The sequence below is a fragment of the Aulostomus chinensis genome, chromosome 1, assembly GCF_037954235.1.
Source record: "Aulostomus chinensis isolate RoL2024-O1b breed Wild chromosome 1, RoL_Achi_v1.0, whole genome shotgun sequence".
NCBI lineage: Eukaryota > Metazoa > Chordata > Actinopteri > Syngnathiformes > Aulostomidae > Aulostomus > Aulostomus chinensis.
In genome coordinates this window covers 44,381,736-44,392,617 of record NC_141320.1, presented here as the reverse complement: position 1 = coordinate 44,392,617, position 10,882 = coordinate 44,381,736, and the positions used below count along the sequence as shown (strand labels likewise).

At 44.5% G+C, this 10,882-nt stretch overlaps 2 non-coding genes across 2 annotated transcripts; one reads left to right on the top strand and one right to left on the bottom strand.

Annotated features, from left to right (window-relative positions):
• The first annotated feature begins 4,289 nt into the window (after window positions 1-4,289).
• On the top strand, window positions 4,290-4,362 carry trnak-uuu (transfer RNA lysine (anticodon UUU)). The gene has a single exon. It is a non-coding gene; the product is annotated as a tRNA-Lys (tRNA).
• A 2,459-nt stretch (window positions 4,363-6,821) lies between these two features.
• Window positions 6,822-6,903, bottom strand: trnal-uag (transfer RNA leucine (anticodon UAG)). Its single transcript has one exon. It is a non-coding gene; the product is annotated as a tRNA-Leu (tRNA).
• Window positions 6,904-10,882: the final 3,979 nt, after the last annotated feature.

Sequence of the window (10,882 nt, the reverse complement as noted above, 5' to 3'; positions counted from 1 at the left end):
TAAAAGAGCAATCCAGGAGCTCCAGAACCTCACTGCTGTGGTGGCCAACCTCAAAACGGTCCAGGACAAGAACCAGACTCAGATAGAAGATCTGAACGCAACAGTCCACAGTCTTCAGTGTGAGGGGAGGAAGGTTGATGGAGAGAACAATGAGCTCAGAAAAGAGCTGACCCAGGTTCAGTCTCTGAGGGAGAGTGAACAGATGGAGATGAAATGTCTTGAGGAAGACCTGACTGAGAAGAAAAGTGCACTTGATCAGCTTCAGTCTCTGTGTGACAAGAGATGGACAGAAAACCAGAAATTGTGGGGACAGGTTTCTAGTCTTGGACAAGAGAAGATTATTGCATATCAGCTGGTAGAGAACATGTCTGCCATGGTGGGCAACCTTGAATCTGTGAGGGAGGAGAACCAGACTCAGATCAGAGACCTGAACACACAACTCCACAATCTTCAGCTTGAGGTGAAGATGGTTTACAAGGAGAAGTGTGACCTCAAGTGTGAGCTCAACTCCATCCAGGCAGAGAAGAACAAAATGAGAGAAGAACTCACTGAGAAGAAGATGACTCTTGAACAGCTGAGATCTCAGAGTGAGGAGAGAGAGGAAGAAAATGGATGTTTGAGGAGACGAGTTTCTACTGCATCTCAGGAGACAGAGACCTTCACTGCAGAGTTGGCCCACCTCGAATCAAGGAAGGACCAGGACCCCACAAAGAGTGAGAGTCTGAACGGTGTAGTTCAGAGTCTTCGATGTGCAGTGAGAACAAAAAAGAAGAAAAGGAACAGTGCTCAGTGGGAAATCCTGGGAAATCTTCATGATTTAAAAAGCTGTTTGAAAGAGGAAAATCATGACCTTCAAGTGAAGGTCCAGCAAACTTCTGAAGAGCAAGCAGACTCTCCCCTACGTCCAGCCAGAGAAGAGCAAGCAGACTCTCCCCGACGTCCAGCCAGAGAAGAGCAAGCAGACTCTCCCCGATGTCCAGCCAGAGAAGAGCAAACAGACTCTCCCCTACGTCCAGCCAGAGAAGAGCAAGCAGACTCTCCCCTACGTCCAGCCAGAGAAGAACAAGCTGACTCTCCCCTACGTCCAGCCAGAGAAGAGCAAACAGACTCTCCCCTATGTCCAGCCAGAGAAGAGCAAACAGACTCTCCCCTACGTCCAGCCAGAGAAGAGCAAACAGACTCTCCCCTACATGCAGCCAGAGAAGAGCAAGCAGACGCTCTCATATGTTCTTCTGCAGAGGAGCGATGGGATTCTGCTGCATGTCCTGCAACTGAAAAGCAGAATGATGGGGGCACCCTGGAGACTGGACCTGCTACGGGTCAAACCAGAGGTCTACTGAGCCGTGAGACATCTGGTGTAGAAGATGCTCTGTTTATGTTCATAGTTTCTTCTTTGTGTGCTTTTCCTCAACTTTGTTTTCTTTGTTTGTTATATATGATGATACCTTGATCACCACAGCAGTTGATCCCAGCTTGATTAGCTGAGTGCTTTGCAGTCTAAAGCACTTTAGTGATACCTGTGGGGTCCCTTATCCTCACTGACCACAGGGATTCAGCCTCAGTGAAGGAGAGTGAACCTTCCAGGTTGCAGCTCCTAGACTCTGGAACGCTCTCCCACTGGACATGAGGACGCTGAGGACGCCTTCAGAAAGAAGCTAAAGACCCATTTGTTTAGTAATATTATTGTTCATGATGGAATCGTCCCTCTGTACCTGCCCACACAGGTCAAGAGGTCAACTGATTCCCTGTTTAAAACAGCTCTTCATCACATGGATGTCCATCCCAACAGTCAGAGCTCACAGATGCTCCTATTCCTTCCAGTGGGAGGCGCTACGAGTGACTGATGAGGGTCAGGGGGGTCAGGCTAGTCCAGATAGTGGGTCTGTATGAGGTTGTTAGGGAGGGATAAGGTAGTGGCAGAGTTCAGGCTGTAGTTGTGCTCCAACAGTTGAGACAGGGCAGGACAAAAAATGACATCCTGATGGCGTTAGGAGTGATTCTTACAAGAACCAATCAATAAAAGTGGGTGGTGACCTGCTCATGTGACGCTTGTGTTGATGATTACTGGGTCTCCTCCATGCTCATTTATCATGAATGAATCCCTCTGAGTAAAACACCTGATGACTCCTGAGTTGGTTCACAAAATGTGTGAATGTGTGTTTGTGTGTGTGTGTGTGTGTGTGTGTGTGTGTGTGTGTGTGTGTGTGTGTGTGTGTGTGTGTGTGTGCAAGTGTGTGTGTGTGTTCCAACTGGAAGGAAACTGAATAATAACCAGACTAACTTTTGTCATGGACCAAATCTGGTTGACTCACTAAATTCATAACTGAAGTGATTATTTAATCAATAAACAGAACATTTGTCAAAAGTCATGATCAAATTAATGGAAAATCTGAGCAACGAGGGTTTAAAAATGTTCCAATGAGCCAAACCAATGTTGACAGTTAAAAGAAGCCAATGTGGGAGGATTCTTTCTGTCTCAGCAGTAAAGACTAATCCCACAGCTCACGTGAAGCATCAGGTCCTCTGTGAGAGGTGGGAATCCAACCAGGGACCTTTGGATCCACACCAGTCTTCCCTGACCTCATAGAAACTGGAACATTTTAACAAATAAATTCAAATTCAACTCAGCAGCAACTCTAGAACAGTTGCTAACTTGCTAATTCCTGTTAGCTCCAGATCAGACAATGCAGGCTCACCTTCACGCTTGGTTGTACGACCGCCACCAGTTGAAGCTTCTCTGGTTCAACAAACTCTGGGGACTCAAGACACAAGTCAGCACCGGTGCAGGTCCAGATCCAGATGTTAGCTGAGGGGGACAATGGCTTAAGGGAGCTCCAGGTAGCTGGTTTGAACTGGTCCCTCATCTCTGTGAGTAGAAACCATCTGAGGTGGAGGGGGAAGATCTGCTTTGACCTCCTGATCTCCCAGTAAAGCCAGTATAGATGTTGAGCTTGGAGGAGTTGATGGCCTCCTTCATCTTCTTGTTGGAGATGTTTGCTAAACTCAGCACCACCACAGATCAGAGGAACGTCCACTGTCAGCTGGACACTGGAGTTTCTAGTGACCTGCAGGATCTTAGTTGTGGTGGCAGCAGGCCTGTTCCAAGAGCTTTGCTCACATTCATGATCAGGCTTCATGATGGTTCTGGACCACTGAGTGATAGAAGCTGATCCTGGGGGTGGACTGTCTTTAGGGGGCTGAGGTGTCTGGTGGTCTTGGTGGACCCTCTGCATCTCAAGCTGAGACAACAGAGTCCTGTGTTCTTGAGTCATTGTGTATAGTCTCTTTTGTTGGAGAGCTCAGTGTGGTCCCTGATGGTCTAGTGGCTAGGATTCGGCGCTCTCACCACCGCGGCCCGGTTTTGATTCCTGGTCAGGGAATGATTTATTTAGAGGTTGAGGGAGAGGTGATCAGGTGGTCCACATGATGGTGGAGGTGATGAACTGTGAATCCATCATGGCTCCACTCTCACCCCCATTGTAGTGTTCTTGGTTCACTCTGCTATGGCCCCATGTTGAAGGGTGACTGTCTCATTCAGGTTCAACCCTTTGTTAGACTCTATTAAGTCACTGACTCCAGCAAGGACAAACTCTGTAATCCTCCTTCGTAGCTTTGGTTCCTTGCAGCACAGAAAGTCCATTCACTGATGTAGGAACTGGAAAACTTAGAGCTCCGTTCCTTCCTCCATTGAGCAGAATGAACAGAGAGCAGTTCCTCCTACAGTTCTCAGAAAGTCTGAGGGCACCAAAGAAAGGAGAGAAATGCAATCAATGTTGAATTCATTTACATTTCTTATATTTGATCAAAGATAGAACTTAATAAGCTGCCATCGACCTTGATGACCAACTCCTTCACTGTGTAGTTCAAAGTCCCTGGTTTGATTTGTGTCAGGACTTCAGAAGCTCCAATCCTCTCTCAGGTCCAGTGAGAGTGGAAGAGATTATAAATGACAGAAGCAGGGCCCTCACTCAGAACTGAACCAGCTCAGTTGGGAGAGCCTTAGACTGAAGATCTAAAGGTCCCTGGTCCGATCCCAGGTTTCAGCAGAGGAGCAGCATTGACTTTACTTTCCAGTGGAGGAACTGCAGACATGAAGGAAACTAACATCTTGTCCTGTGCATTCTTGTGACATTCAGGACATTTTTGGAGCCTCTTGTTGGATTTTGCCACAGAGAATCAGAGCCAATCAAAAGCATGGTGGACTTTAACATGGAGGACTGAACAAGTCAAGAAAGCATCAGTTTGACCTTCACAGGTGTTTCTTTTCCTGTCTCAATGCTGTAGAAAGAGCCTGAGTAGCTCAGACGGTAGAGCATCAGACTTTTAATCTGAGGGTCCAGGGTTCAAGTCCCTGTTCAGGTGCTGTGGAGGTTCCAGTGTTTGACAACATGGTACTGGATGAAGTTTAGTGTTGAACAAACTGTCAACATTAAAAGTAGAAGTGTTCTTGTCTTGCCACTGTGAGACAGTCGCTAGAAAAGTGACCACTAATAATTTCATGTGGCATGCAATTAACAAAAGACCACAAATAACACTGGTCAAGTCAGTTTTATTTGTATTGCACCAAATCACAACAAAAGTTCTCTCATGACTCTTTACTAGTAGAGCAGGTCTAGAACCAAACTCCTTCAATGAACCTCCACCCAACAATTCTCCATCAGCAGCACATCCTGCAACAGCAGCGACAAAAACCTTCCTTTTAACAGACAGGAACATCGAGCAGATCCAGGATCAGTGGGGACGGCCTTCTGCTTTGACCAGTTGGAGGGAAAGAGAGCAGGAGAGCGGGGCAGAGACAAAGACAGATAATGGAGGAAGACAGATATGCAGAAGGAAAGAGAGGGACAGAGATAAAGAGAGAGAGAAGTGAAGAGACTGATGGACAGACGGTGAGCAGGTGGAGCTATGGGTGGCAGCTTGAGCCTCTTCAGGTCTGCAGCCTCCTCCAGCAGCACCCACATCTGGGATGAGGGGAGCCTGAAGGCTCTGGAGAAGGAGACGAGTTAGTAATACATATGAGTATGATTTATGTATGACACATATAGGAGGACAGAAAGGAGGAGAGAGAAGCCCAGTGCACCATGGGAGATCCCCCAGCAGTCTAAGCCGATAGCAGCATATCTAAGGGCCAGCCTAAGCAGCCCAACTGTAAGCCTGATCAAAAAGGAAGGTCTTTCGTCTGCTCTTATAGGTCAAGAGGGTGTCTGCATCCTGGACTGAAACTGTGAGACGGTTCCACAGGAGGGGAGCCTGATAGCTGAAGGCTCTGGCTCCCAGTCTACTGTTAGAACTCTAGGAACCACCAGTAACCCTGCATCCTGGGAGTGAAGGGTTCTAGCTGGATAATATGGAACTATGAGCTCTGTCAGGTATGAAGGAGCCTGACTGTTAAGGACTTTGATGGTAGAAGGAGAATTTTGAATTCTCTTCTAAATTTGACAGGGAGCCATGCAGAGAGGCCAGTACAGGAGAGACATGGTCTCTTCTACTAGTTCTAGTCAGGCAGCAGTGTTCTGGACCAGCTGGAGAGTCTTTAGGGACCTCCTGGTGCAGCCTGATAGGAGGGAATTGCAGTAATCCAGCCTGGAAGTGACAAAGGCATGGACTAGTTCTTCTGCATCTTTTTGAGACAGGATGTGTCTGATCTCAGCAATGTTTCACAAATGAAAGAAAGCAGTCCTAGAAATTTGCTGAATGTGGGCATGAAAGGACAGATCCTGATCAAAGAGAACTCCTAGGTTCCTTAGGGTGGTGCTGGGGGCCAAGGTGATACCTTCCAGGGTACCTGTCTCATTAGATAAACTTGTAAAGTGTCATGAGATAACTTCTGTTGGGATTTGGCACAAAATAAATAAAATTGACTTGACTTGATAGAATTAAATTTAAAGTAGAAAACTCTTCCCTCTTCAATCCTGTCCCTCAGTGTTGTAAACTGTTTCAAACAAATTCTACTGTTCAACAGTTCAAGTGTTTCTAATGAAGCTGAATGTTCTCCTCTACTTTCCTCAATTGGGTTTCTTTCATGTCCTCCTGAGATCAAAGACAGAATTCTAGCTACTGTCAAAGCCCTGATGACATCATCAGGAATTCTGACTTTGATCTGGAGACTCTTGCTTTAATCTGAATTTGATCCGGCTAATGTTTTAGTTTAGGTTGCATGATACCGACCACCTCATTTCTCCTGATGGACTGGTGACCTGTCCAGGGTGAACCCTGCCTCTTGAACAATGTCACCTGGGATCGCCCCCCCCCCCCCCGTGACCCTTAAAGGATAAGAATAGAAAGTGGATGGATGACTTCTCCAGTAACGTCCTGCTCACATTGGTCTGTCTTCATTTTGACTCCTCCCACTGCCACAATGACCAGCCTTTATACTCTTGGTGACTGGGGCCCTGGTTGCTGCAGGCCTCAACACCAGCCTGTGGTTGTGAGCAGGGCAGAACAGAACTGACAGTATCTCCCATGCAGGACCTGGGTCAGCGCCTGGTGCCAGCTGGGGCACCGCTTTAACCTGGACCCCTGGAAGATCTTCTCCAGGAACTGGTCTTTTTCAATCGAAACAGCGTGAAACGTCAAGTAAAGAAATAGGATTATTTAATTCACAATGAGGCCTCTGTCATAAAACAAAATGAACAACTGACTACCTCACCATGACTTCACTCTGATAACCAGGAGGTAACCTGGTAGTCAGAGCAGCGATGCTCAGGTCTGTGGACTCAGAAGAGGGTTCTTCTTTCGGTCACAGGTTTGAAGATACCAGTGGAAGAGAAAGGAGAGGCAGTTAGAGACCTGCCACACCTCTCTCGAGACCTGGGACATGATGGCAGTGGTGGGATTTGAACCCACGCCTCCTCAGAGACTGGAGCCTAAATCCAGCGCCTTAGACCACTCGGCCACACTACCTCACTGAGCTATTCTCTGAGTTGGTCTGCTAAAGGAGTGTTGAAGAGGAAGTAACATCATGATATAAAACTTATTCTGAAGGGGGACCCCTTCCCTCCACGGTCACAGGAAGTGACAACAGCGCTGCTAGAGGCAGGAAAGAAATGGTAAAAGGACTCTATTTGTACAGAGCCTTTCTACCTCAGCAGCACTCAAGGAGCTGAACAATGTCCTCTCATTCACACACACTCACACACTGATGCTGAAGGCTGCAATGCAAGGAGCCAACCTACTCATCAGAAGTATTTAGGGGTTCAGTATCTTACTCAAGGACACTTTGACATGGTCACCAGGGGTAGTGAGGATGGAACTGGACACTGGTATCTGCAATGACTCCATCAACTCCTAATCTAGCAGCTCTGCTGGGTCCAACTATTTTACAGAACATTTGACAGACCTGGAAAAAGGAGTTTGATCAAAATCTTGAACTGCCAGTAGAAATGTCCTTTTGTATGTTTACCTTTGTTGACAGAAGTCACTTTAGCTTGGCAGTGACAAGAATGGCTGCTAGCTTGACAAAGAACTGCACAAACCAGGTTCAAGCTGGACTTTGGACCCTGGTATCTGCAACGACTCCATCAACTCCTAATCTAGCAGCTCTGCTGGGTCCAACTATTTTACAGAACATTTGACAGACCTGTGGAGCAGTGAGGACACACAAGAGTTGATCACATGATCCACTGAAGCGCCATTTTACCTGCCACTGAGGTCACCAACATGAGCTGGAGTTGGGACTCTTGAACTGAACCTGGTATCACAAGGACACCTACTGCTGCAAAATGGAACAGCAACATTGAACCAAGTACAGGATTTGAGGGAGACTGATGGTCGCTGTTTGGGTTTTAGAAGAACAAGGAGGGCGTGGCTTCAAGTTGGATTCTCAGAGACTATTTCCCCAACCTCTACATTGGCATCTACACTGTCATCCAGTCACGTGACTGAAGTCATCCAGTCATGTGACTGAAGTCATCCTGTCACGTGACTGAAGTCATCCTGTCATGTCAGTGATGTCACTTGGCAGGACTGTCATTGCCGTCTCATTCTAGAAAAGAATCCAGACTCCACCTGTGGCTCCATGATAACTGATGGACCTCTGGTTGGAGGCTGGACGATGATGTTTGGACTTGAAGGAAAACTCCTTGTCCAAATTCCATTGTGTTCAAATTTAAAGTCCCACAATAAGAAGTAGCTGAATCTGACAGGTGAAGGTTTGGAACTACAAGATGGTGATGTTTTCTTGACTTGATGCTCTGACTGTCAGGGTGGATGACAGCTTCTTCTGCTGCTGCATCTGAGTGGCTATGATTGCAGGTTTTACCTCCCAAGGTTGTTTGGTTCCAGGGGACATTTTAGAATTCCAGTCCCCAACTTTGGCTGTTCTGAAACTCTTCTCCTGAATCACTCCTGAGCTGCAGCAAGAACAAATACCAGTGCCAACCAGATCAACTTAATGGCTGTTTTTGTAGTGATTTGGTTCTAAACAAATAAAACTGACTTGACCTGATTTGGTGCCTCATGAGGAGAAAATTTGGGCACAAATGTTGGACAAGAGTGTTTGTGGAGGGGTGTTTTTTGTTGTTGTTGCAGTGTTGTAAATCGCTGTAACTGCAGCTAAAAGATTGAACTTTCTCCAAATCTCCTCAAGATGGTTTCCAATGACATCAGTTGTCACAAGAGGAAGTCTGCATTTAAACACACTCAGGTGTGCCCAGCTATTCTTATGAGAACATTGGATCAAGTTCATTCTATGTGCAGCCTAACCTTAATCTTAATCTTAATCTTAACCAACTGAATCTTAATCTTTATTTCAAACTAAACTCAATCCAGACCTTCACTCTGAAAGAACTCACAAACTGCATTGAGCTGCATCAGGGCCGGTCTTTGGTCCCCATGAGGACGAGGACTCCTGATTAGTGTTGATGATGGAAATGGTCTCCAACACCATAAAACAAGAAATACACACACGTGTAAACACACACAGTGACCCCGCATGTCGTTTCTGTCCAATTTAAATTTTCATTCATTACCCAGAACCTCTCAAAAGCCCTGAAGAAAAATTGAATATTTGGTGTTTGAAAGCCATAAATCACATCCATATCATCTCGTCCATCTCAGTCTGACCTCATCTTTGTTTGTTGTTTTTTAAAGAGGGACAAATTGGTACTTGGTTAAAAAAGCACTCTGGGAAAATCATCCTGCTTTCAGGGAGGTCTTTGGTGAGTTTGCTAACAATGCAGAGAACCATGACGGAACCAAGCACAAGGCTGCTGCCCTCTACATCACAGCTACACTTTGGAGTCTGTTTGAACTGAATGGGAAGGGTCTGACATCATCACACCAGTACGACAACAAGTGACCCTGAAACAAAGAAAACCTTCACTGATGAGTCCATGGATCTCATTGATCTGTGCCATTTCCTGATCTTCAGGTTCTGTCTTTGATTTCTTTCTTTGATGTCTAAATTCTGTGCTTTGGTGTCTTTCGTCAGTCTTTGAATTTCGGTTAATAATAAAAAAGAAGTCCCAGCATATTTCTGCAGACCATAGATAGGGATTTTACCAACTGCACCATAGCAACCCTCTTGCTGTCTGCTGCTGTGCCATTGAAAAGTAAGACAGCCTGGAAAAGAGAAAAGGCTCATATTGGTGATGTCATCATAAATATATGAAGGTCTTGTTTCAAAGTAACTTGTTATTTTGTTCTTGGTTGTCATGGTGACTTGTGGTATCAGGGCTCCATTGATGATGTCATTTTGTGGTGGTTGTGCACGTGTGACACTCAAAGTGAACACACTCAGTTGATTGGACCAACTCAGATCAGCTGTTCTGAACCTGATACTCAGAGTTTCCATCTCAGTGTCAACTCAGGAGTGACTGAGGAGAAGAGTTTCAGAACAGCCACAGTTGGGGGACTTCCATCCAGCAGCCATTTTCTATCCCTGTAAGGGAGTGAAGGGATCTGGAGCTGCTGGGTTCAGGTGGATCCAGAACACAAGATGGAGGTCAGTCAGGACCCCAGAAGGAGACCAGCATCTGGAAGGTGGAGATGCTTTAATCTGACACCGTTGTGTCAACAGTTCTGAAATCAGAACAAAAATAAACAGTAGTATTTCCACCTCACACTCCTGCATGTATTCAAGTGAACAGGAACACAGATTCATGCTCAACTTCTCCTGTGTGTTCATCCACAGTCACCAAACAACAACCAGACTGATGACCTCCTTCATCCCCCGAGCCATTAAACTGTTAAACTCCTCACTGGAGGAGGGGAGGGCCAACAGAAGGACTGTAGGAGAGGGCTGAGCACCATCAGCTTAACCCAATAACAACCGGACACTCGTGCAATATAAGAGACTGTACATTATTTTTTTATTTATTATTATTATTATTATTATTATTATTATTATTATTATTATTATTATTATTATTATTATCATAATTATTTTATTATTTTTTATTATGAGCATTTATTATTTATGAGCATAATGTTTGTAATGAACAATGTTTGTAATGCTTGTTCATAATGTCTGTTTGCTCATAATAATTATCATGAGCATTTATTATTTTGTATTATTATTATTATATAATTCTTGTTACTACTGCTATTATTATTTTATTATAACTATTATATGTTTTATATTATATCATCATCATTATTATATTATATCATCATCATTATTATTGTTATAATAACAATTAAGAACAATTAATATTATGATTATTCCTGTCACTATGCACATATACATAACCATCCAGGTACACACAGGCACCCGCACATGTATATATGCATATATACATATATACATATACATATATATATATACATATATACATATACATATATATATATATATATATATATATATATATATATATATATATATATATACATATACATATATATATATGTATATGTATATATATATATACATATATACATA